The sequence below is a fragment of the Felis catus genome, chromosome X, assembly GCF_018350175.1.
Source record: "Felis catus isolate Fca126 chromosome X, F.catus_Fca126_mat1.0, whole genome shotgun sequence".
In the NCBI taxonomy this organism is placed as follows: domain Eukaryota; kingdom Metazoa; phylum Chordata; class Mammalia; order Carnivora; family Felidae; genus Felis; species Felis catus.
The window spans coordinates 45,733,492-45,759,128 of record NC_058386.1 but is presented as its reverse complement, the minus strand read 5'-3'; the positions used below and the strand labels follow the sequence as shown (position 1 = coordinate 45,759,128).

Below are 25,637 nucleotides of genomic sequence, written 5' to 3'. Positions count from 1 at the left end.
TTTTTTTTTTTTTTGTTTTGTTTTGTTTTTTTTTTTAAAAGAAGGCAGCTCTGAGTTTTTTCAAACTCGGAAGGCGGGGGAAGAGGTGGTCCGAACTGGTACAGTGCGCAACACTGCCACCTACTGGCCAGAGAAACGGAACGACACACATCACAAAGGAAAATCCATCGTTTCCTCTGCTCGCCTGTAAAGAGCCCTGCAGATCATAGCTGAGGTGGCAAGGAGGAATGCTGCTGCGGGGGAGCGAAGGGTGCGGTACAATCGAAGTGGCCCGGCCGAACGGTCTTCGGCACAATAGCCTTCTACGGTCCCGCCCCGGAACTAAGCCAACAGAAGCAGGAAGGCCCGCGTCCGGAAGTTCCGGCGCCCGGTAGAGGAAAAGGCAGGGCTTCGGGATGCGTTCCAATTGTGAGGGTCTGAGCCTGGTTCCGGCGACTGAGTGAGGTCCTTGCCAGTCTGTGTGCCCAGCTCTGAAGACGGTTTCCATACTCGTCCAAGGCCCCAAACCCCTGTTATCCGGCTGCTATTCCCCGATCCCCGGACTCTCAGACCGTCCTTTGGGCGAGGCGTGTCCGAATCCCCTGGTCATTGTTCTGCCCACTCCAGCCTGTGAACGTTGGTCCCAAGGCACAGTTGCTATCCTCCTCTCAGCCCTCCCTCCCCTGCTGCCTCCAGGCCTATCAAGGCCCTAGAAGACGAACCGGCCACCCCCGGTCCTCTCCGTCCTCAGGGTTGTTCTCCCCAACACGAATATCCAGCTGCCCATGGACCTGCCTTGGGCCCTGGACATCAGGAACCCCGCTCCCCTCCCTCGAGTCGCTGTCTAGCATTCCTCTCTCTCATCACCCCCAAAAGGCCTGTTCTCCAGCCCCCTCCCTCTACTGCGCCTACAGCCTAGGCATTAAGCCCTTTAGGGAACCCCCGGTTCCATGGCCACTAGGTCATGTCACATTCTATTAGGCCAGCTTAAGGGGCTATAAATTGTCCCGCGCAAAACAGGTCTTTGCTCCTTCCTCTCTCCTCTCCTGGTACACCCTAATGAAGACGAAATCCTGCAACCTCCTGACCTGTATCTTTTCTCTATCTGCAGTAACCTTCTAGTGCTCCATGACCCACGCTTCTCAAGAAGTTCAATGGTAATACATTAAAAAGAAGAAGAAGAAGAAGAAGAAGAAAAGAAAAAAGAGCAGTTATCAGACAGGAACTCTCACCACTTCACAGCAACACCTGATCTGCACCTGTATCTCTGCTATCCCTGTGGGATAAAGGACCTTATCCTACCTGAGGCCAGGCCCTTCACCTGGATCCCATGCCCATCTTCTGGAGGAGGAGTAGGACTTTGCAATGATTCCAATTATCACCTATCCATTTATTTCTCCATCATTCTGTTATCTATGATACAAGAGGCAGTAAAACGTAAAGCCATCCCTTATCCCATATCTTTCTGAGACACTGCCACATTTCGCTTGCTGTAAACAGCAAGTCTTCCCTTGTTCTGTAACCATTTTTTTTTTTTTTTTTTTTGCTAACTTCTCCAGTCCAGCTTCTATCAGCCTGCCCCCCAAATGAAAACAGCTGTCAAGGGCACCAGTGAATCCCTTTGATGATGTCCTCTCCTCAACCTACTGTACCTCTCAGATAGCTCTGGTACACTTAACAATTGCCTGGTTCTTGAAAATGTCCCTCCCTCCCTTTCTTCTAATTTGTATTTTGGCCTATTTGAAACTTTACTCTTTGGGTGATGTTCTCGCAACCCCAGTGGCCACTGTGCTCCTTGTCAGTGTTTATTGCTCACTCCCTATTCCACAGGGCTTTTAACAGGGCCCTTCCCATCTACACTCTCTCTGTGGGTTGTTTCATCCTTGGTGCCAGCACAGAGCATGGACACAACGGGACCTCCCACGTTCGTACCTCATGCATCAACCTGTCCCCTGAGACCCACATTTGTCTGTGTCTTTGCTGGATGACCAGAAGGGAGCAGACACTTAACATGTCCCAAGCACGCCTCTTCACGTGACGTGTTCCTTTGGTCTCCACTGCAACCCAGCACCACGTCCTCTGGATTCGATCTTCTGAAAACATCCTGTATCCATCCATCCCGTTCTGTGCTCATCTACTGCTACTGTTTTCGTATCCGAACAATCTGCTCATCTCTTGTCTTCACGGCAGTAACTCTGGCCTACTCCTGTTCCTTGCACATGCTTCTTCCCTCCTTAGAACACTGGTGATCACAGTCGTCGCTGCCTGGAAGAGTCTCTCCCTGGATCCTTACATGGTGGGTTCCTTCTAACCTTCTGGTTTCTGCTCCATTATTGCCTCCTCAGAGAGGCTCTCCGTGACCACCTTGTGTAAAGTAGGTTGTTCCTGGCCTAGGACCTGGGTTATTTTCTTCCTAACAGCCCACTAATTTGCTTATTCCTTGGTTGGTTGGTTGGTTGGTTGGTTTGTATTCTCTCACTCCCCAGATAAGTGCTACGTGACCAGCTTGTACAAGAGCACCACACACCTATTAAGAGAGGCTCTCATTAATGTTATGGAATGCCGAATAAAAGGTCACCTGACACCTGTTGTTGCTTTGTTGTGGGTTACTGAAAGGGTATCACTGGGGCGGGGGAGGGTTCCTGGATGATCTCCCTTTAAACCCACAGGAACACGTGTGCCCCATGGTAACTCCTGCAGGTTTTGAGGTGTTTGTACTAATGACACACAAAAAAACTTTCTTCTCAGTCGTTAAATTACTTCACTTGCTGCTTAAAATGAGATACCCATGATGAATGAGAGAAAGAAAGAGAAGAGGTTGGCCCATCATAAGGACACCTAGGGTGGGCAGCAGTGCTCTCAAGACTTCATCTAGTGAACTCGCAGGCTGCATAGCAGCAGGCGCGTTCCTTAGTGTCCCTGTGACTTGGTTTCTCCATCTGCACTTAGGACAGTCAGGGCATGTGCCCGTAAGGTGAATGAAACTATTTTCAGAACAAAGCTGGCACCAGGAGTTCTCAGGATGTTTGATAAATCATTGCTTCGCATTGTGAGTGACTGCCTGTGGGAGAATCAGGAGCCTGAGAAGAGCTGCTGGAGGCCAGAGTGTTCCCACGTGTATTGTCTGTATGGGACCCACACCCATGGAAGTAGCTAGGGAGAAACTGTCCTGGTTAGGACCGAGCCAGGAACCTGTACTGTAACTCCAGCAGGAAGGCCACTAAAGGCATTGTGCCCAGAATGGGAAGTTCTCAAGCAAACACTTTCATTTTGGGGATTTTACCTTTAGGGCAGTTGTTCTTTAATTCTGTTTTCCAGTCATGTAGACTGTGCTTCCCCCGGTAATGAGAAAAGTAGTTACTTTGAACGATTAAACTATGGAGCCAGTCTCCGTGCTGCTGTTTTAATTCATTATGTGGTAAACAGGAGACTGGAAAAAAGGTTGCCAAACCTCCAAATACTCCTGGACTAGTCACCTAGGAAGACACACCCAGATTTGCCCCAGAACCCTTGGAAAACATCACAAGCTTTGGGTAAGTTCATCTCTGCTGCCGAGTATCCAGGTGCTGGTGGGAGCAGAGGATTTAGGATTGAAGCTCTCTGGGTACTGATGTTACAATTGCTGACAAGCATCTCCTAGGACCCTTTTAAAACATGGTGTCTGTCTTTGAACTCTGAGTTTACTTTTATAGATCGTCCGTACTGACAATGGCACAAGGGTGCATGACTGACTGGTAATCCTCTCTCTTTTATGTTTCTTTCTCAACTAGCCAATCCCTTTTTGCTTAATAATAATAATAATAATAATAATAAAAGCAAATCCTAAAGCTTTCCCTTTGGGATCTGGATATACTCTATAGGAGTCTTGTCAGCATGAAGGTCAAGCAAAGATGAATGTTGTCTCCCAGTATTGGAGGAGTACATGACACAAAGAGGTGGCCGATGGAGGTAAGGCTCTCAGGTCAGACTCCCCTGAATGGGAGGGGACAAGTGAGATGTATCAGACAAGTGGAGGAAAGGATTTTGCACCGATTTGCGTTTGGGACTCAGAGGAGTTCACTTTGCAGGCTGACCCAGCAGTCTCTTTGGGCAGAGGGATGGCTGAAGTTTAGGAACTTAGCTTTCTGGAGCTGATCGTGGCTCCTGCTGTGCTGTGACCCTCCAGAGGCTGCATCCCCAGGTAAGGAAATGTGGAAAGTGAGTGACTCCCCATCAGGGGTTAATGAAGGAGGACTAAGCATGCAGCAGACTAGGTGACCCTGCAGCTGAGGCTGTGGAGCAACAGCCCTTCCCACAGAAGTGATGGACGTTGAGACCAAGAATCCAAGAGGTCTCCACATGCCAACACAGGTGAGCTGAGGCTGGGTCAGCCAGGAAGCAGCAGGTACTGGCCAAGAGGAGAGAGGAAAAAGCAGGTTACACCAGCCACATGCAAGGTGGTGCAGGTCACTTCACCAGGTGGACCAGGGACACAAGAGTCCTCCTTCCCTCAGAAACCACCCAGGACACTGTGAGCAACATAAGGATTTCATACACCCCATTCCAGCACCACCCGGGGAGACTTGTAAGCCACACATACACCTTCCCCACTTGGAGGCAAGAAGGAAGGTGTGGTGGAAATCTGAGCGACTGAGCACTTCCTCAGCTAGACCAGTCACGTGATTGATATCAAAGATGCTTAGCAGACCATCAATGAATTCAGTGGGGGTTTTGGCTCCTTTTCTGTGTAGTCCTGAGAGTGAATAATCATGAAGATCACATCAGCCAGAGAGAATCAATTACCCACCGTGCCCTTGTGGTCTGAGGAGCACTGGTGAATCTGTGATCCCAGCTCACCATCCCCACAGGCCCCTGCTCTGTCCACCCTCCAATCAGTCCATGTTAGAGGAGGATGGGGCATCCTTGCCTTGTCCTCTCCTTTAACTAGGACAACGTTTCATGTCCCAGAAATGGACCCCCAAAGCAGAGCACAGAAGGAAGAGCAGACCAGACAGACACAGCGGAGTAACTCATAAGAGCTGTCACTGAGGTGAGCAGGTCCTTCTCAAGTCTGTCATGCCCTCCACGAGTGATGCCAGGCTCCATTCTCCTTTAACAACACAGGCCCCCTTTTCCAGGGCCTGAGCCATGCATACAATGCTGTAGCATCCTTTAGGGCTGGAGAAAATCACAAACACATTAGAGCTACTCTGCTTTCATTGCTTCCGTAGCCTTCTGGGACCTCACTGTTGTGCAGGATGCTTTTTTTGGGGAGGCTGTGGTTCCTCCCCCAGTTCCTTCTGAAGGCATCTCAGGATTATACCTCTCTCCTTCCATCCTCTACGATACACCTATCCCTTCAGTCCTAGCCAAAGCACGTTCCCATTCTGAAGTGAGATCTATCAGGCAGTGAGAGGGAGGGAGAAGGGGCTGTGTGCCGGAAGGGGGTGAGCCATTCTGTTGTCATGGCAACATTCTTCTGCAGCTCCTCACTGGGTCACTCAGTCTCAGGCGTCAGCTTGCCTGAAGGTCCAGGATAGATGGGAAAGCACTTGTCTCCCTCTCCTTGTCTTTTTGTGATGAGACGTTGAGATGATTTAAAAAGAGAAAAATGGTTACCAGGGTAACTGAAGCTTCATCCATCTGACTCAAGAGGAAAAAAGCCCAAGCCACAAAAGGGAGTAGAAACTAAACCACAGGATGTATTGTGGGAGGCCACCCATAGAGAAAGGGTCCTGACTGTCAATAAATGTGCTTGTTACACACGCACACGCGGATACAGAGGAGCACTGCTTCCAGCCCAGAGCAGCACACTGACTGAGGCAATAGGTACCAAGGGGGAGACCCGATGAGACAATGGGGAGGGAATGCAGGCCAACCCAGATCAAGCAAGGCAAGAGGGGCAATGTACCTTTTCAGTAGTTATCTACCGGTTCTTTCACGGCTTATTTGAAATCCGCATTTCATTTCCACCTATTTGTGTAACTACTTATTTAGGACAAACTCTATCCTATGTCACCTGTGTTCTCTCCCTTTTGTGGTACTAAAACCGATCACATAAAACGTACCATGTTAAGCATGTTTAAATGAGCATCGGTTGGTTCCATCAGGAAGTTCACACTGTTGTGCAACTATCGCCAGTATCATCCATTTCCAAAATTTCCATCATCCGACCTGTATCTTTGTACTCTTTCATTAAGAACCCCCCAGTACCGCTTCCCCTCCGCGCCTGGTAATCACTACGTGTGGAGAAAAGCCAAAAAGCAGACGACTTAGAGACGCAGACATCCAAGTTGGTGAAGAACCTCGGCAGCAGTTTAAGAAAAGCAGGTTGAAAGGTAGAAAGATTTTATCCCAGGGCTGCATGTTTTATTGGGTCCCTAACACGTAGAAAAAACCTATTTCCAGCCAGGGCAGCCAAAAGCGCGCATGCGTAAAAGGAAGGTCCTGTGTTTGGTTTTTTTTTTTTTTTTTGTTTTTGTTTTTTTTTTTTTTTTAAAAGAAGGCAGCTCTGAGTTTTTTCAAACTCGGAAGGCGGGGGAAGAGGTGGTCCGAACTGGTACAGTGCGCAACACTGCCACCTACTGGCCAGAGAAACGGAACGACACACATCACAAAGGAAAATCCATCGTTTCCTCTGCTCGCCTGTAAAGAGCCCTGCAGATCATAGCTGAGGTGGCAAGGAGGAATGCTGCTGCGGGGGAGCGAAGGGTGCGGTACAATCGAAGTGGCCCGGCCGAACGGTCTTCGGCACAATAGCCTTCTACGGTCCCGCCCCGGAACTAAGCCAACAGAAGCAGGAAGGCCCGCGTCCGGAAGTTCCGGCGCCCGGTAGAGGAAAAGGCAGGGCTTCGGGATGCGTTCCAATTGTGAGGGTCTGAGCCTGGTTCCGGCGACTGAGTGAGGTCCTTGCCAGTCTGTGTGCCCAGCTCTGAAGACGGTTTCCATACTCGTCCAAGGCCCCAAACCCCTGTTATCCGGCTGCTATTCCCCGATCCCCGGACTCTCAGACCGTCCTTTGGGCGAGGCGTGTCCGAATCCCCTGGTCATTGTTCTGCCCACTCCAGCCTGTGAACGTTGGTCCCAAGGCACAGTTGCTATCCTCCTCTCAGCCCTCCCTCCCCTGCTGCCTCCAGGCCTATCAAGGCCCTAGAAGACGAACCGGCCACCCCCGGTCCTCTCCGTCCTCAGGGTTGTTCTCCCCAACACGAATATCCAGCTGCCCATGGACCTGCCTTGGGCCCTGGACATCAGGAACCCCGCTCCCCTCCCTCGAGTCGCTGTCTAGCATTCCTCTCTCTCATCACCCCCAAAAGGCCTGTTCTCCAGCCCCCTCCCTCTACTGCGCCTACAGCCTAGGCATTAAGCCCTTTAGGGAACCCCCGGTTCCATGGCCACTAGGTCATGTCACATTCTATTAGGCCAGCTTAAGGGGCTATAAATTGTCCCGCGCAAAACAGGTCTTTGCTCCTTCCTCTCTCCTCTCCTGGTACACCCTAATGAAGACGAAATCCTGCAACCTCCTGACCTGTATCTTTTCTCTATCTGCAGTAACCTTCTAGTGCTCCATGACCCACGCTTCTCAAGAAGTTCAATGGTAATACATTAAAAAGAAGAAGAAGAAGAAGAAGAAGAAAAGAAAAAAGAGCAGTTATCAGACAGGAACTCTCACCACTTCACAGCAACACCTGATCTGCACCTGTATCTCTGCTATCCCTGTGGGATAAAGGACCTTATCCTACCTGAGGCCAGGCCCTTCACCTGGATCCCATGCCCATCTTCTGGAGGAGGAGTAGGACTTTGCAATGATTCCAATTATCACCTATCCATTTATTTCTCCATCATTCTGTTATCTATGATACAAGAGGCAGTAAAACGTAAAGCCATCCCTTATCCCATATCTTTCTGAGACACTGCCACATTTCGCTTGCTGTAAACAGCAAGTCTTCCCTTGTTCTGTAACCATTTTTTTTTTTTTTTTTTTGCTAACTTCTCCAGTCCAGCTTCTATCAGCCTGCCCCCCAAATGAAAACAGCTGTCAAGGGCACCAGTGAATCCCTTTGATGATGTCCTCTCCTCAACCTACTGTACCTCTCAGATAGCTCTGGTACACTTAACAATTGCCTGGTTCTTGAAAATGTCCCTCCCTCCCTTTCTTCTAATTTGTATTTTGGCCTATTTGAAACTTTACTCTTTGGGTGATGTTCTCGCAACCCCAGTGGCCACTGTGCTCCTTGTCAGTGTTTATTGCTCACTCCCTATTCCACAGGGCTTTTAACAGGGCCCTTCCCATCTACACTCTCTCTGTGGGTTGTTTCATCCTTGGTGCCAGCACAGAGCATGGACACAACGGGACCTCCCACGTTCGTACCTCATGCATCAACCTGTCCCCTGAGACCCACATTTGTCTGTGTCTTTGCTGGATGACCAGAAGGGAGCAGACACTTAACATGTCCCAAGCACGCCTCTTCACGTGACGTGTTCCTTTGGTCTCCACTGCAACCCAGCACCACGTCCTCTGGATTCGATCTTCTGAAAACATCCTGTATCCATCCATCCCGTTCTGTGCTCATCTACTGCTACTGTTTTCGTATCCGAACAATCTGCTCATCTCTTGTCTTCACGGCAGTAACTCTGGCCTACTCCTGTTCCTTGCACATGCTTCTTCCCTCCTTAGAACACTGGTGATCACAGTCGTCGCTGCCTGGAAGAGTCTCTCCCTGGATCCTTACATGGTGGGTTCCTTCTAACCTTCTGGTTTCTGCTCCATTATTGCCTCCTCAGAGAGGCTCTCCGTGACCACCTTGTGTAAAGTAGGTTGTTCCTGGCCTAGGACCTGGGTTATTTTCTTCCTAACAGCCCACTAATTTGCTTATTCCTTGGTTGGTTGGTTGGTTGGTTGGTTTGTATTCTCTCACTCCCCAGATAAGTGCTACGTGACCAGCTTGTACAAGAGCACCACACACCTATTAAGAGAGGCTCTCATTAATGTTATGGAATGCCGAATAAAAGGTCACCTGACACCTGTTGTTGCTTTGTTGTGGGTTACTGAAAGGGTATCACTGGGGCGGGGGAGGGTTCCTGGATGATCTCCCTTTAAACCCACAGGAACACGTGTGCCCCATGGTAACTCCTGCAGGTTTTGAGGTGTTTGTACTAATGACACACAAAAAAACTTTCTTCTCAGTCGTTAAATTACTTCACTTGCTGCTTAAAATGAGATACCCATGATGAATGAGAGAAAGAAAGAGAAGAGGTTGGCCCATCATAAGGACACCTAGGGTGGGCAGCAGTGCTCTCAAGACTTCATCTAGTGAACTCGCAGGCTGCATAGCAGCAGGCGCGTTCCTTAGTGTCCCTGTGACTTGGTTTCTCCATCTGCACTTAGGACAGTCAGGGCATGTGCCCGTAAGGTGAATGAAACTATTTTCAGAACAAAGCTGGCACCAGGAGTTCTCAGGATGTTTGATAAATCATTGCTTCGCATTGTGAGTGACTGCCTGTGGGAGAATCAGGAGCCTGAGAAGAGCTGCTGGAGGCCAGAGTGTTCCCACGTGTATTGTCTGTATGGGACCCACACCCATGGAAGTAGCTAGGGAGAAACTGTCCTGGTTAGGACCGAGCCAGGAACCTGTACTGTAACTCCAGCAGGAAGGCCACTAAAGGCATTGTGCCCAGAATGGGAAGTTCTCAAGCAAACACTTTCATTTTGGGGATTTTACCTTTAGGGCAGTTGTTCTTTAATTCTGTTTTCCAGTCATGTAGACTGTGCTTCCCCCGGTAATGAGAAAAGTAGTTACTTTGAACGATTAAACTATGGAGCCAGTCTCCGTGCTGCTGTTTTAATTCATTATGTGGTAAACAGGAGACTGGAAAAAAGGTTGCCAAACCTCCAAATACTCCTGGACTAGTCACCTAGGAAGACACACCCAGATTTGCCCCAGAACCCTTGGAAAACATCACAAGCTTTGGGTAAGTTCATCTCTGCTGCCGAGTATCCAGGTGCTGGTGGGAGCAGAGGATTTAGGATTGAAGCTCTCTGGGTACTGATGTTACAATTGCTGACAAGCATCTCCTAGGACCCTTTTAAAACATGGTGTCTGTCTTTGAACTCTGAGTTTACTTTTATAGATCGTCCGTACTGACAATGGCACAAGGGTGCATGACTGACTGGTAATCCTCTCTCTTTTATGTTTCTTTCTCAACTAGCCAATCCCTTTTTGCTTAATAATAATAATAATAATAATAATAAAAGCAAATCCTAAAGCTTTCCCTTTGGGATCTGGATATACTCTATAGGAGTCTTGTCAGCATGAAGGTCAAGCAAAGATGAATGTTGTCTCCCAGTATTGGAGGAGTACATGACACAAAGAGGTGGCCGATGGAGGTAAGGCTCTCAGGTCAGACTCCCCTGAATGGGAGGGGACAAGTGAGATGTATCAGACAAGTGGAGGAAAGGATTTTGCACCGATTTGCGTTTGGGACTCAGAGGAGTTCACTTTGCAGGCTGACCCAGCAGTCTCTTTGGGCAGAGGGATGGCTGAAGTTTAGGAACTTAGCTTTCTGGAGCTGATCGTGGCTCCTGCTGTGCTGTGACCCTCCAGAGGCTGCATCCCCAGGTAAGGAAATGTGGAAAGTGAGTGACTCCCCATCAGGGGTTAATGAAGGAGGACTAAGCATGCAGCAGACTAGGTGACCCTGCAGCTGAGGCTGTGGAGCAACAGCCCTTCCCACAGAAGTGATGGACGTTGAGACCAAGAATCCAAGAGGTCTCCACATGCCAACACAGGTGAGCTGAGGCTGGGTCAGCCAGGAAGCAGCAGGTACTGGCCAAGAGGAGAGAGGAAAAAGCAGGTTACACCAGCCACATGCAAGGTGGTGCAGGTCACTTCACCAGGTGGACCAGGGACACAAGAGTCCTCCTTCCCTCAGAAACCACCCAGGACACTGTGAGCAACATAAGGATTTCATACACCCCATTCCAGCACCACCCGGGGAGACTTGTAAGCCACACATACACCTTCCCCACTTGGAGGCAAGAAGGAAGGTGTGGTGGAAATCTGAGCGACTGAGCACTTCCTCAGCTAGACCAGTCACGTGATTGATATCAAAGATGCTTAGCAGACCATCAATGAATTCAGTGGGGGTTTTGGCTCCTTTTCTGTGTAGTCCTGAGAGTGAATAATCATGAAGATCACATCAGCCAGAGAGAATCAATTACCCACCGTGCCCTTGTGGTCTGAGGAGCACTGGTGAATCTGTGATCCCAGCTCACCATCCCCACAGGCCCCTGCTCTGTCCACCCTCCAATCAGTCCATGTTAGAGGAGGATGGGGCATCCTTGCCTTGTCCTCTCCTTTAACTAGGACAACGTTTCATGTCCCAGAAATGGACCCCCAAAGCAGAGCACAGAAGGAAGAGCAGACCAGACAGACACAGCGGAGTAACTCATAAGAGCTGTCACTGAGGTGAGCAGGTCCTTCTCAAGTCTGTCATGCCCTCCACGAGTGATGCCAGGCTCCATTCTCCTTTAACAACACAGGCCCCCTTTTCCAGGGCCTGAGCCATGCATACAATGCTGTAGCATCCTTTAGGGCTGGAGAAAATCACAAACACATTAGAGCTACTCTGCTTTCATTGCTTCCGTAGCCTTCTGGGACCTCACTGTTGTGCAGGATGCTTTTTTTGGGGAGGCTGTGGTTCCTCCCCCAGTTCCTTCTGAAGGCATCTCAGGATTATACCTCTCTCCTTCCATCCTCTACGATACACCTATCCCTTCAGTCCTAGCCAAAGCACGTTCCCATTCTGAAGTGAGATCTATCAGGCAGTGAGAGGGAGGGAGAAGGGGCTGTGTGCCGGAAGGGGGTGAGCCATTCTGTTGTCATGGCAACATTCTTCTGCAGCTCCTCACTGGGTCACTCAGTCTCAGGCGTCAGCTTGCCTGAAGGTCCAGGATAGATGGGAAAGCACTTGTCTCCCTCTCCTTGTCTTTTTGTGATGAGACGTTGAGATGATTTAAAAAGAGAAAAATGGTTACCAGGGTAACTGAAGCTTCATCCATCTGACTCAAGAGGAAAAAAGCCCAAGCCACAAAAGGGAGTAGAAACTAAACCACAGGATGTATTGTGGGAGGCCACCCATAGAGAAAGGGTCCTGACTGTCAATAAATGTGCTTGTTACACACGCACACGCGGATACAGAGGAGCACTGCTTCCAGCCCAGAGCAGCACACTGACTGAGGCAATAGGTACCAAGGGGGAGACCCGATGAGACAATGGGGAGGGAATGCAGGCCAACCCAGATCAAGCAAGGCAAGAGGGGCAATGTACCTTTTCAGTAGTTATCTACCGGTTCTTTCACGGCTTATTTGAAATCCGCATTTCATTTCCACCTATTTGTGTAACTACTTATTTAGGACAAACTCTATCCTATGTCACCTGTGTTCTCTCCCTTTTGTGGTACTAAAACCGATCACATAAAACGTACCATGTTAAGCATGTTTAAATGAGCATCGGTTGGTTCCATCAGGAAGTTCACACTGTTGTGCAACTATCGCCAGTATCATCCATTTCCAAAATTTCCATCATCCGACCTGTATCTTTGTACTCTTTCATTAAGAACCCCCCAGTACCGCTTCCCCTCCGCGCCTGGTAATCACTACGTGTGGAGAAAAGCCAAAAAGCAGACGACTTAGAGACGCAGACATCCAAGTTGGTGAAGAACCTCGGCAGCAGTTTAAGAAAAGCAGGTTGAAAGGTAGAAAGATTTTATCCCAGGGCTGCATGTTTTATTGGGTCCCTAACACGTAGAAAAAACCTATTTCCAGCCAGGGCAGCCAAAAGCGCGCATGCGTAAAAGGAAGGTCCTGTGTTTGGTTTTTGTTGTTGTTTTTTTTGTTTTTGTTTTTTTTTTTTTTTTTTTTTTAAAGAAGGCAGCTCTGAGTTCTTTCAAACTCGGAAGGCGGGGGAAGAGGTGGTCCGAACTGGTACAGTGCGCAACACTGCCACCTACTGGCCAGAGAAACGGAACGACACACATCACAAAGGAAAATCCATCGTTTCCTCTGCTCGCCTGTAAAGAGCCCTGCAGATCATAGCTGAGGTGGCAAGGAGGAATGCTGCTGCGGGGGAGCGAAGGGTGCGGTACAATCGAAGTGGCCCGGCCGAACGGTCTTCGGCACAATAGCCTTCTACGGTCCCGCCCCGGAACTAAGCCAACAGAAGCAGGAAGGCCCGCGTCCGGAAGTTCCGGCGCCCGGTAGAGGAAAAGGCAGGGCTTCGGGATGCGTTCCAATTGTGAGGGTCTGAGCCTGGTTCCGGCGACTGAGTGAGGTCCTTGCCAGTCTGTGTGCCCAGCTCTGAAGACGGTTTCCATACTCGTCCAAGGCCCCAAACCCCTGTTATCCGGCTGCTATTCCCCGATCCCCGGACTCTCAGACCGTCCTTTGGGCGAGGCGTGTCCGAATCCCCTGGTCATTGTTCTGCCCACTCCAGCCTGTGAACGTTGGTCCCAAGGCACAGTTGCTATCCTCCTCTCAGCCCTCCCTCCCCTGCTGCCTCCAGGCCTATCAAGGCCCTAGAAGACGAACCGGCCACCCCCGGTCCTCTCCGTCCTCAGGGTTGTTCTCCCCAACACGAATATCCAGCTGCCCATGGACCTGCCTTGGGCCCTGGACATCAGGAACCCCGCTCCCCTCCCTCGAGTCGCTGTCTAGCATTCCTCTCTCTCATCACCCCCAAAAGGCCTGTTCTCCAGCCCCCTCCCTCTACTGCGCCTACAGCCTAGGCATTAAGCCCTTTAGGGAACCCCCGGTTCCATGGCCACTAGGTCATGTCACATTCTATTAGGCCAGCTTAAGGGGCTATAAATTGTCCCGCGCAAAACAGGTCTTTGCTCCTTCCTCTCTCCTCTCCTGGTACACCCTAATGAAGACGAAATCCTGCAACCTCCTGACCTGTATCTTTTCTCTATCTGCAGTAACCTTCTAGTGCTCCATGACCCACGCTTCTCAAGAAGTTCAATGGTAATACATTAAAAAGAAGAAGAAGAAGAAGAAGAAGAAAAGAAAAAAGAGCAGTTATCAGACAGGAACTCTCACCACTTCACAGCAACACCTGATCTGCACCTGTATCTCTGCTATCCCTGTGGGATAAAGGACCTTATCCTACCTGAGGCCAGGCCCTTCACCTGGATCCCATGCCCATCTTCTGGAGGAGGAGTAGGACTTTGCAATGATTCCAATTATCACCTATCCATTTATTTCTCCATCATTCTGTTATCTATGATACAAGAGGCAGTAAAACGTAAAGCCATCCCTTATCCCATATCTTTCTGAGACACTGCCACATTTCGCTTGCTGTAAACAGCAAGTCTTCCCTTGTTCTGTAACCATTTTTTTTTTTTTTTTTTGCTAACTTCTCCAGTCCAGCTTCTATCAGCCTGCCCCCCAAATGAAAACAGCTGTCAAGGGCACCAGTGAATCCCTTTGATGATGTCCTCTCCTCAACCTACTGTACCTCTCAGATAGCTCTGGTACACTTAACAATTGCCTGGTTCTTGAAAATGTCCCTCCCTCCCTTTCTTCTAATTTGTATTTTGGCCTATTTGAAACTTTACTCTTTGGGTGATGTTCTCGCAACCCCAGTGGCCACTGTGCTCCTTGTCAGTGTTTATTGCTCACTCCCTATTCCACAGGGCTTTTAACAGGGCCCTTCCCATCTACACTCTCTCTGTGGGTTGTTTCATCCTTGGTGCCAGCACAGAGCATGGACACAACGGGACCTCCCACGTTCGTACCTCATGCATCAACCTGTCCCCTGAGACCCACATTTGTCTGTGTCTTTGCTGGATGACCAGAAGGGAGCAGACACTTAACATGTCCCAAGCACGCCTCTTCACGTGACGTGTTCCTTTGGTCTCCACTGCAACCCAGCACCACGTCCTCTGGATTCGATCTTCTGAAAACATCCTGTATCCATCCATCCCGTTCTGTGCTCATCTACTGCTACTGTTTTCGTATCCGAACAATCTGCTCATCTCTTGTCTTCACGGCAGTAACTCTGGCCTACTCCTGTTCCTTGCACATGCTTCTTCCCTCCTTAGAACACTGGTGATCACAGTCGTCGCTGCCTGGAAGAGTCTCTCCCTGGATCCTTACATGGTGGGTTCCTTCTAACCTTCTGGTTTCTGCTCCATTATTGCCTCCTCAGAGAGGCTCTCCGTGACCACCTTGTGTAAAGTAGGTTGTTCCTGGCCTAGGACCTGGGTTATTTTCTTCCTAACAGCCCACTAATTTGCTTATTCCTTGGTTGGTTGGTTGGTTGGTTGGTTTGTATTCTCTCACTCCCCAGATAAGTGCTACGTGACCAGCTTGTACAAGAGCACCACACACCTATTAAGAGAGGCTCTCATTAATGTTATGGAATGCCGAATAAAAGGTCACCTGACACCTGTTGTTGCTTTGTTGTGGGTTACTGAAAGGGTATCACTGGGGCGGGGGAGGGTTCCTGGATGATCTCCCTTTAAACCCACAGGAACACGTGTGCCCCATGGTAACTCCTGCAGGTTTTGAGGTGTTTGTACTAATGACACACAAAAAAACTTTCTTCTCAGTCGTTAAATTACTTCACTTGCTGCTTAAAATGAGATACCCATGATGAATGAGAGAAAGAAAGAGAAGAGGTTGGCCCATCATAAGGACACCTAGGGTGGGCAGCAGTGCTCTCAAGACTTCATCTAGTGAACTCGCAGGCTGCATAGCAGCAGGCGCGTTCCTTAGTGTCCCTGTGACTTGGTTTCTCCATCTGCACTTAGGACAGTCAGGGCATGTGCCCGTAAGGTGAATGAAACTATTTTCAGAACAAAGCTGGCACCAGGAGTTCTCAGGATGTTTGATAAATCATTGCTTCGCATTGTGAGTGACTGCCTGTGGGAGAATCAGGAGCCTGAGAAGAGCTGCTGGAGGCCAGAGTGTTCCCACGTGTATTGTCTGTATGGGACCCACACCCATGGAAGTAGCTAGGGAGAAACTGTCCTGGTTAGGACCGAGCCAGGAACCTGTACTGTAACTCCAGCAGGAAGGCCACTAAAGGCATTGTGCCCAGAATGGGAAGTTCTCAAGCAAACACTTTCATTTTGGGGATTTTACCTTTAGGGCAGTTGTTCTTTAATTCTGTTTTCCAGTCATGTAGACTGTGCTTCCCCCGGTAATGAGAAAAGTAGTTACTTTGAACGATTAAACTATGGAGCCAGTCTCCGTGCTGCTGTTTTAATTCATTATGTGGTAAACAGGAGACTGGAAAAAAGGTTGCCAAACCTCCAAATACTCCTGGACTAGTCACCTAGGAAGACACACCCAGATTTGCCCCAGAACCCTTGGAAAACATCACAAGCTTTGGGTAAGTTCATCTCTGCTGCCGAGTATCCAGGTGCTGGTGGGAGCAGAGGATTTAGGATTGAAGCTCTCTGGGTACTGATGTTACAATTGCTGACAAGCATCTCCTAGGACCCTTTTAAAACATGGTGTCTGTCTTTGAACTCTGAGTTTACTTTTATAGATCGTCCGTACTGACAATGGCACAAGGGTGCATGACTGACTGGTAATCCTCTCTCTTTTATGTTTCTTTCTCAACTAGCCAATCCCTTTTTGCTTAATAATAATAATAATAATAATAATAAAAGCAAATCCTAAAGCTTTCCCTTTGGGATCTGGATATACTCTATAGGAGTCTTGTCAGCATGAAGGTCAAGCAAAGATGAATGTTGTCTCCCAGTATTGGAGGAGTACATGACACAAAGAGGTGGCCGATGGAGGTAAGGCTCTCAGGTCAGACTCCCCTGAATGGGAGGGGACAAGTGAGATGTATCAGACAAGTGGAGGAAAGGATTTTGCACCGATTTGCGTTTGGGACTCAGAGGAGTTCACTTTGCAGGCTGACCCAGCAGTCTCTTTGGGCAGAGGGATGGCTGAAGTTTAGGAACTTAGCTTTCTGGAGCTGATCGTGGCTCCTGCTGTGCTGTGACCCTCCAGAGGCTGCATCCCCAGGTAAGGAAATGTGGAAAGTGAGTGACTCCCCATCAGGGGTTAATGAAGGAGGACTAAGCATGCAGCAGACTAGGTGACCCTGCAGCTGAGGCTGTGGAGCAACAGCCCTTCCCACAGAAGTGATGGACGTTGAGACCAAGAATCCAAGAGGTCTCCACATGCCAACACAGGTGAGCTGAGGCTGGGTCAGCCAGGAAGCAGCAGGTACTGGCCAAGAGGAGAGAGGAAAAAGCAGGTTACACCAGCCACATGCAAGGTGGTGCAGGTCACTTCACCAGGTGGACCAGGGACACAAGAGTCCTCCTTCCCTCAGAAACCACCCAGGACACTGTGAGCAACATAAGGATTTCATACACCCCATTCCAGCACCACCCGGGGAGACTTGTAAGCCACACATACACCTTCCCCACTTGGAGGCAAGAAGGAAGGTGTGGTGGAAATCTGAGCGACTGAGCACTTCCTCAGCTAGACCAGTCACGTGATTGATATCAAAGATGCTTAGCAGACCATCAATGAATTCAGTGGGGGTTTTGGCTCCTTTTCTGTGTAGTCCTGAGAGTGAATAATCATGAAGATCACATCAGCCAGAGAGAATCAATTACCCACCGTGCCCTTGTGGTCTGAGGAGCACTGGTGAATCTGTGATCCCAGCTCACCATCCCCACAGGCCCCTGCTCTGTCCACCCTCCAATCAGTCCATGTTAGAGGAGGATGGGGCATCCTTGCCTTGTCCTCTCCTTTAACTAGGACAACGTTTCATGTCCCAGAAATGGACCCCCAAAGCAGAGCACAGAAGGAAGAGCAGACCAGACAGACACAGCGGAGTAACTCATAAGAGCTGTCACTGAGGTGAGCAGGTCCTTCTCAAGTCTGTCATGCCCTCCACGAGTGATGCCAGGCTCCATTCTCCTTTAACAACACAGGCCCCCTTTTCCAGGGCCTGAGCCATGCATACAATGCTGTAGCATCCTTTAGGGCTGGAGAAAATCACAAACACATTAGAGCTACTCTGCTTTCATTGCTTCCGTAGCCTTCTGGGACCTCACTGTTGTGCAGGATGCTTTTTTTGGGGAGGCTGTGGTTCCTCCCCCAGTTCCTTCTGAAGGCATCTCAGGATTATACCTCTCTCCTTCCATCCTCTACGATACACCTATCCCTTCAGTCCTAGCCAAAGCACGTTCCCATTCTGAAGTGAGATCTATCAGGCAGTGAGAGGGAGGGAGAAGGGGCTGTGTGCCGGAAGGGGGTGAGCCATTCTGTTGTCATGGCAACATTCTTCTGCAGCTCCTCACTGGGTCACTCAGTCTCAGGCGTCAGCTTGCCTGAAGGTCCAGGATAGATGGGAAAGCACTTGTCTCCCTCTCCTTGTCTTTTTGTGATGAGACGTTGAGATGATTTAAAAAGAGAAAAATGGTTACCAGGGTAACTGAAGCTTCATCCATCTGACTCAAGAGGAAAAAAGCCCAAGCCACAAAAGGGAGTAGAAACTAAACCACAGGATGTATTGTGGGAGGCCACCCATAGAGAAAGGGTCCTGACTGTCAATAAATGTGCTTGTTACACACGCACACGCGGATACAGAGGAGCACTGCTTCCAGCCCAGAGCAGCACACTGACTGAGGCAATAGGTACCAAGGGGGAGACCCGATGAGACAATGGGGAGGGAATGCAGGCCAACCCAGATCAAGCAAGGCAAGAGGGGCAATGTACCTTTTCAGTAGTTATCTACCGGTTCTTTCACGGCTTATTTGAAATCCGCATTTCATTTCCACCTATTTGTGTAACTACTTATTTAGGACAAACTCTATCCTATGTCACCTGTGTTCTCTCCCTTTTGTGGTACTAAAACCGATCACATAAAACGTACCATGTTAAGCATGTTTAAATGAGCATCGGTTGGTTCCATCAGGAAGTTCACACTGTTGTGCAACTATCGCCAGTATCATCCATTTCCAAAATTTCCATCATCCGACCTGTATCTTTGTACTCTTTCATTAAGAACCCCCCAGTACCGCTTCCCCTCCGCGCCTGGTAATCACTACGTGTGGAGAAAAGCCAAAAAGCAGACGACTTAGAGACGCAGACATCCAAGTTGGTGAAGAACCTCGGCAGCAGTTTAAGAAAAGCAGGTTGAAAGGTAGAAAGATTTTATCCCAGGGCTGCATGTTTTATTGGGTCCCTAACACGTAGAAAAAACCTATTTCCAGCCAGGGCAGCCAAAAGCGCGCATGCGTAAAAGGAAGGTCCTGTGTTTGGTTTTTGTTGTTGTTGTTGTTGTTTGTTTGTTTGTTTTTTTTTTTTTTTTTTTTAAAGAAGGCAGCTCTGAGTTCTTTCAAACTCGGAAGGCGGGGGAAGAGGTGGTCCGAACTGGTACAGTGCGCAACACTGCCACCTACTGGCCAGAGAAACGGAACGACACACATCACAAAGGAAAATCCATCGTTTCCTCTGCTCGCCTGTAAAGAGCCCTGCAGATCATAGCTGAGGTGGCAAGGAGGAATGCTGCTGCGGGGGAGCGAAGGGTGCGGTACAATCGAAGTGGCCCGGCCGAACGGTCTTCGGCACAATAGCCTTCTACGGTCCCGCCCCGGAACTAAGCCAACAGAAGCAGGAAGGCCCGCGTCCGGAAGTTCCGGCGCCCGGTAGAGGAAAAGGCAGGGCTTCGGGATGCGTTCCAATTGTGAGGGTCTGAGCCTGGTTCCGGCGACTGAGTGAGGTCCTTGCCAGTCTGTGTGCCCAGCTCTGAAGACGGTTTCCATACTCGTCCAAGGCCCCAAACCCCTGTTATCCGGCTGCTATTCCCCGATCCCCGGACTCTCAGACCGTCCTTTGGGCGAGGCGTGTCCGAATCCCCTGGTCATTGTTCTGCCCACTCCAGCCTGTGAACGTTGGTCCCAAGGCACAGTTGCTATCCTCCTCTCAGCCCTCCCTCCCCTGCTGCCTCCAGGCCTATCAAGGCCCTAGAAGACGAACCGGCCACCCCCGGTCCTCTCCGTCCTCAGGGTTGTTCTCCCCAACACGAATATCCAGCTGCCCATGGACCTGCCTTGGGCCCTGGACATCAGGAACCCCGCTCCCCTCCCTCGAGTCGCTGTCTAGCATTCCTCTCTCTCATCACCCCCAAAAGGCCTGTTCTCCAGCCCCCTCCCTCTACTGCGCCTACAGCCTAGGCATTAAGCCCTTTAGGGAACCCCCGGTTCCATGGCCACTAGGTCATGTCACATTCTATTAGGCCAGCTTAAGGGGCTATAAATTGTCCCGCGCAAAACAGGTCTTTGCTCCTTCCTCTCTCCTCTCCTGGTACACCCTAATGAAGACGAAATCCTGCAACCTCCTGACCTGTATCTTTTCTCTATCTGCAGTAACCTTCTAGTGCTCCATGACCCACGCTTCTCAAGAAGTTCAATGGTAATACATTAAAAAGAAGAAGAAGAAGAAGAAGAAGAAGAAAAGAAAAAAGAGCAGTTATCAGACAGGAACTCTCACCACTTCACAGCAACACCTGATCTGCACCTGTATCTCTGCTATCCCTGTGGGATAAAGGACCTTATCCTACCTGAGGCCAGGCCCTTCACCTGGATCCCATGCCCATCTTCTGGAGGAGGAGTAGGACTTTGCAATGATTCCAATTATCACCTATCCATTTATTTCTCCATCATTCTGTTATCTATGATACAAGAGGCAGTAAAACGTAAAGCCATCCCTTATCCCATATCTTTCTGAGACACTGCCACATTTCGCTTGCTGTAAACAGCAAGTCTTCCCTTGTTCTGTAACCATTTTTTTTTTTTTTTTGCTAACTTCTCCAGTCCAGCTTCTATCAGCCTGCCCCCCAAATGAAAACAGCTGTCAAGGGCACCAGTGAATCCCTTTGATGATGTCCTCTCCTCAACCTACTGTACCTCTCAGATAGCTCTGGTACACTTAACAATTGCCTGGTTCTTGAAAATGTCCCTCCCTCCCTTTCTTCTAATTTGTATTTTGGCCTATTTGAAACTTTACTCTTTGGGTGATGTTCTCGCAACCCCAGTGGCCACTGTGCTCCTTGTCAGTGTTTATTGCTCACTCCCTATTCCACAGGGCTTTTAACAGGGCCCTTCCCATCTACACTCTCTCTGTGGGTTGTTTCATCCTTGGTGCCAGCACAGAGCATGGACACAACGGGACCTCCCACGTTCGTACCTCATGCATCAACCTGTCCCCTGAGACCCACATTTGTCTGTGTCTTTGCTGGATGACCAGAAGGGAGCAGACACTTAACATGTCCCAAGCACGCCTCTTCACGTGACGTGTTCCTTTGGTCTCCACTGCAACCCAGCACCACGTCCTCTGGATTCGATCTTCTGAAAACATCCTGTATCCATCCATCCCGTTCTGTGCTCATCTACTGCTACTGTTTTCGTATCCGAACAATCTGCTCATCTCTTGTCTTCACGGCAGTAACTCTGGCCTACTCCTGTTCCTTGCACATGCTTCTTCCCTCCTTAGAACACTGGTGATCACAGTCGTCGCTGCCTGGAAGAGTCTCTCCCTGGATCCTTACATGGTGGGTTCCTTCTAACCTTCTGGTTTCTGCTCCATTATTGCCTCCTCAGAGAGGCTCTCCGTGACCACCTTGTGTAAAGTAGGTTGTTCCTGGCCTAGGACCTGGGTTATTTTCTTCCTAACAGCCCACTAATTTGCTTATTCCTTGGTTGGTTGGTTGGTTGGTTGGTTGGTTTGTATTCTCTCACTCCCCAGATAAGTGCTACGTGACCAGCTTGTACAAGAGCACCACACACCTATTAAGAGAGGCTCTCATTAATGTTATGGAATGCCGAATAAAAGGTCACCTGACACCTGTTGTTGCTTTGTTGTGGGTTACTGAAAGGGTATCACTGGGGCGGGGGAGGGTTCCTGGATGATCTCCCTTTAAACCCACAGGAACACGTGTGCCCCATGGTAACTCCTGCAGGTTTTGAGGTGTTTGTACTAATGACACACAAAAAAACTTTCTTCTCAGTCGTTAAATTACTTCACTTGCTGCTTAAAATGAGATACCCATGATGAATGAGAGAAAGAAAGAGAAGAGGTTGGCCCATCATAAGGACACCTAGGGTGGGCAGCAGTGCTCTCAAGACTTCATCTAGTGAACTCGCAGGCTGCATAGCAGCAGGCGCGTTCCTTAGTGTCCCTGTGACTTGGTTTCTCCATCTGCACTTAGGACAGTCAGGGCATGTGCCCGTAAGGTGAATGAAACTATTTTCAGAACAAAGCTGGCACCAGGAGTTCTCAGGATGTTTGATAAATCATTGCTTCGCATTGTGAGTGACTGCCTGTGGGAGAATCAGGAGCCTGAGAAGAGCTGCTGGAGGCCAGAGTGTTCCCACGTGTATTGTCTGTATGGGACCCACACCCATGGAAGTAGCTAGGGAGAAACTGTCCTGGTTAGGACCGAGCCAGGAACCTGTACTGTAACTCCAGCAGGAAGGCCACTAAAGGCATTGTGCCCAGAATGGGAAGTTCTCAAGCAAACACTTTCATTTTGGGGATTTTACCTTTAGGGCAGTTGTTCTTTAATTCTGTTTTCCAGTCATGTAGACTGTGCTTCCCCCGGTAATGAGAAAAGTAGTTACTTTGAACGATTAAACTATGGAGCCAGTCTCCGTGCTGCTGTTTTAATTCATTATGTGGTAAACAGGAGACTGGAAAAAAGGTTGCCAAACCTCCAAATACTCCTGGACTAGTCACCTAGGAAGACACACCCAGATTTGCCCCAGAACCCTTGGAAAACATCACAAGCTTTGGGTAAGTTCATCTCTGCTGCCGAGTATCCAGGTGCTGGTGGGAGCAGAGGATTTAGGATTGAAGCTCTCTGGGTACTGATGTTACAATTGCTGACAAGCATCTCCTAGGACCCTTTTAAAACATGGTGTCTGTCTTTGAACTCTGAGTTTACTTTTATAGATCGTCCGTACTGACAATGGCACAAGGGTGCATGACTGACTGGTAATCCTCTCTCTTTTATGTTTCTTTCTCAACTAGCCAATCCCTTTTTGCTTAATAATAATAATAATTAATAATAATAAAAGCAAATCCTAAAGCTTTCCCTTTGGGATCTGGATATACTCTATAGGAGTCTTGTCAGCATGAAGGTCAAGCAAAGATGAATGTTGTCTCCCAGTATTGGAGGAGTACATGACACAAAGAGGTGGCCGATGGAGGTAAGGCTCTCAGGTCAGACTCCCCTGAATGGGAGGGGACAAGTGAGATGTATCAGACAAGTGGAGGAAAGGATTTTGCACCGATTTGCGTTTGGGACTCAGAGGAGTTCACTTTGCAGGCTGACCCAGCAGTCTCTTTGGGCAGAGGGATGGCTGAAGTTTAGGAACTTAGCTTTCTGGAGCTGATCGTGGCTCCTGCTGTGCTGTGACCCTCCAGAGGCTGCATCCCCAGGTAAGGAAATGTGGAAAGTGAGTGACTCCCCATCAGGGGTTAATGAAGGAGGACTAAGCATGCAGCAGACTAGGTGACCCTGCAGCTGAGGCTGTGGAGCAACAGCCCTTCCCACAGAAGTGATGGACGTTGAGACCAAGAATCCAAGAGGTCTCCACATGCCAACACAGGTGAGCTGAGGCTGGGTCAGCCAGGAAGCAGCAGGTACTGGCCAAGAGGAGAGAGGAAAAAGCAGGTTACACCAGCCACATGCAAGGTGGTGCAGGTCACTTCACCAGGTGGACCAGGGACACAAGAGTCCTCCTTCCCTCAGAAACCACCCAGGACACTGTGAGCAACATAAGGATTTCATACACCCCATTCCAGCACCACCCGGGGAGACTTGTAAGCCACACATACACCTTCCCCACTTGGAGGCAAGAAGGAAGGTGTGGTGGAAATCTGAGCGACTGAGCACTTCCTCAGCTAGACCAGTCACGTGATTGATATCAAAGATGCTTAGCAGACCATCAATGAATTCAGTGGGGGTTTTGGCTCCTTTTCTGTGTAGTCCTGAGAGTGAATAATCATGAAGATCACATCAGCCAGAGAGAATCAATTACCCACCGTGCCCTTGTGGTCTGAGGAGCACTGGTGAATCTGTGATCCCAGCTCACCATCCCCACAGGCCCCTGCTCTGTCCACCCTCCAATCAGTCCATGTTAGAGGAGGATGGGGCATCCTTGCCTTGTCCTCTCCTTTAACTAGGACAACGTTTCATGTCCCAGAAATGGACCCCCAAAGCAGAGCACAGAAGGAAGAGCAGACCAGACAGACACAGCGGAGTAACTCATAAGAGCTGTCACTGAGGTGAGCAGGTCCTTCTCAAGTCTGTCATGCCCTCCACGAGTGATGCCAGGCTCCATTCTCCTTTAACAACACAGGCCCCCTTTTCCAGGGCCTGAGCCATGCATACAATGCTGTAGCATCCTTTAGGGCTGGAGAAAATCACAAACACATTAGAGCTACTCTGCTTTCATTGCTTCCGTAGCCTTCTGGGACCTCACTGTTGTGCAGGATGCTTTTTTTGGGGAGGCTGTGGTTCCTCCCCCAGTTCCTTCTGAAGGCATCTCAGGATTATACCTCTCTCCTTCCATCCTCTACGATACACCTATCCCTTCAGTCCTAGCCAAAGCACGTTCCCATTCTGAAGTGAGATCTATCAGGCAGTGAGAGGGAGGGAGAAGGGGCTGTGTGCCGGAAGGGGGTGAGCCATTCTGTTGTCATGGCAACATTCTTCTGCAGCTCCTCACTGGGTCACTCAGTCTCAGGCGTCAGCTTGCCTGAAGGTCCAGGATAGATGGGAAAGCACTTGTCTCCCTCTCCTTGTCTTTTTGTGATGAGACGTTGAGATGATTTAAAAAGAGAAAAATGGTTACCAGGGTAACTGAAGCTTCATCCATCTGACTCAAGAGGAAAAAAGCCCAAGCCACAAAAGGGAGTAGAAACTAAACCACAGGATGTATTGTGGGAGGCCACCCATAGAGAAAGGGTCCTGACTGTCAATAAATGTGCTTGTTACACACGCACACGCGGATACAGAGGAGCACTGCTTCCAGCCCAGAGCAGCACACTGACTGAGGCAATAGGTACCAAGGGGGAGACCCGATGAGACAATGGGGAGGGAATGCAGGCCAACCCAGATCAAGCAAGGCAAGAGGGGCAATGTACCTTTTCAGTAGTTATCTACCGGTTCTTTCACGGCTTATTTGAAATCCGCATTTCATTTCCACCTATTTGTGTAACTACTTATTTAGGACAAACTCTATCCTATGTCACCTGTGTTCTCTCCCTTTTGTGGTACTAAAACCGATCACATAAAACGTACCATGTTAAGCATGTTTAAATGAGCGTCGGTTGGTTCCATCAGGAAGTTCACACTGTTGTGCAACTATCGCCAGTATCATCCATTTCCAAAATTTCCATCATCCGACCTGTATCTTTGTACTCTTTCATTAAGAACCCCCCAGTACCGCTTCCCCTCCGCGCCTGGTAATCACTACGTGTGGAGAAAAGCCAAAAAGCAGACGACTTAGAGACGCAGACATCCAAGTTGGTGAAGAACCTCGGCAGCAGTTTAAGAAAAGCAGGTTGAAAGGTAGAAAGATTTTATCCCAGGGCTGCATGTTTTATTGGGTCCCTAACACGTAGAAAAAACCTA

At 49.2% G+C, this 25,637-nt stretch overlaps 1 long non-coding RNA gene across 50 annotated transcripts in view; it reads left to right on the top strand.

Moving 5' to 3' along the window:
• Positions 1 to 25,637, top strand: part of LOC111559176 — a 57,992-nt gene that overhangs the window by 6,595 nt on the left and 25,760 nt on the right. For 26 of the 50 annotated variants that reach the window (XR_006593280.1, XR_006593253.1, XR_006593288.1 and 23 more), the window contains 4 exons: positions 42 to 6,296; positions 6,461 to 12,714; positions 12,887 to 19,139; positions 19,316 to 25,574. This is a non-coding gene — a long non-coding RNA (uncharacterized LOC111559176). The remainder of the gene's footprint in view (positions 1 to 41; positions 6,297 to 6,460; positions 12,715 to 12,886; positions 19,140 to 19,315; positions 25,575 to 25,637) is intronic. The other 24 variants (XR_006593284.1, XR_006593283.1, XR_006593282.1 and 21 more) reach the window with 24 other exon arrangements.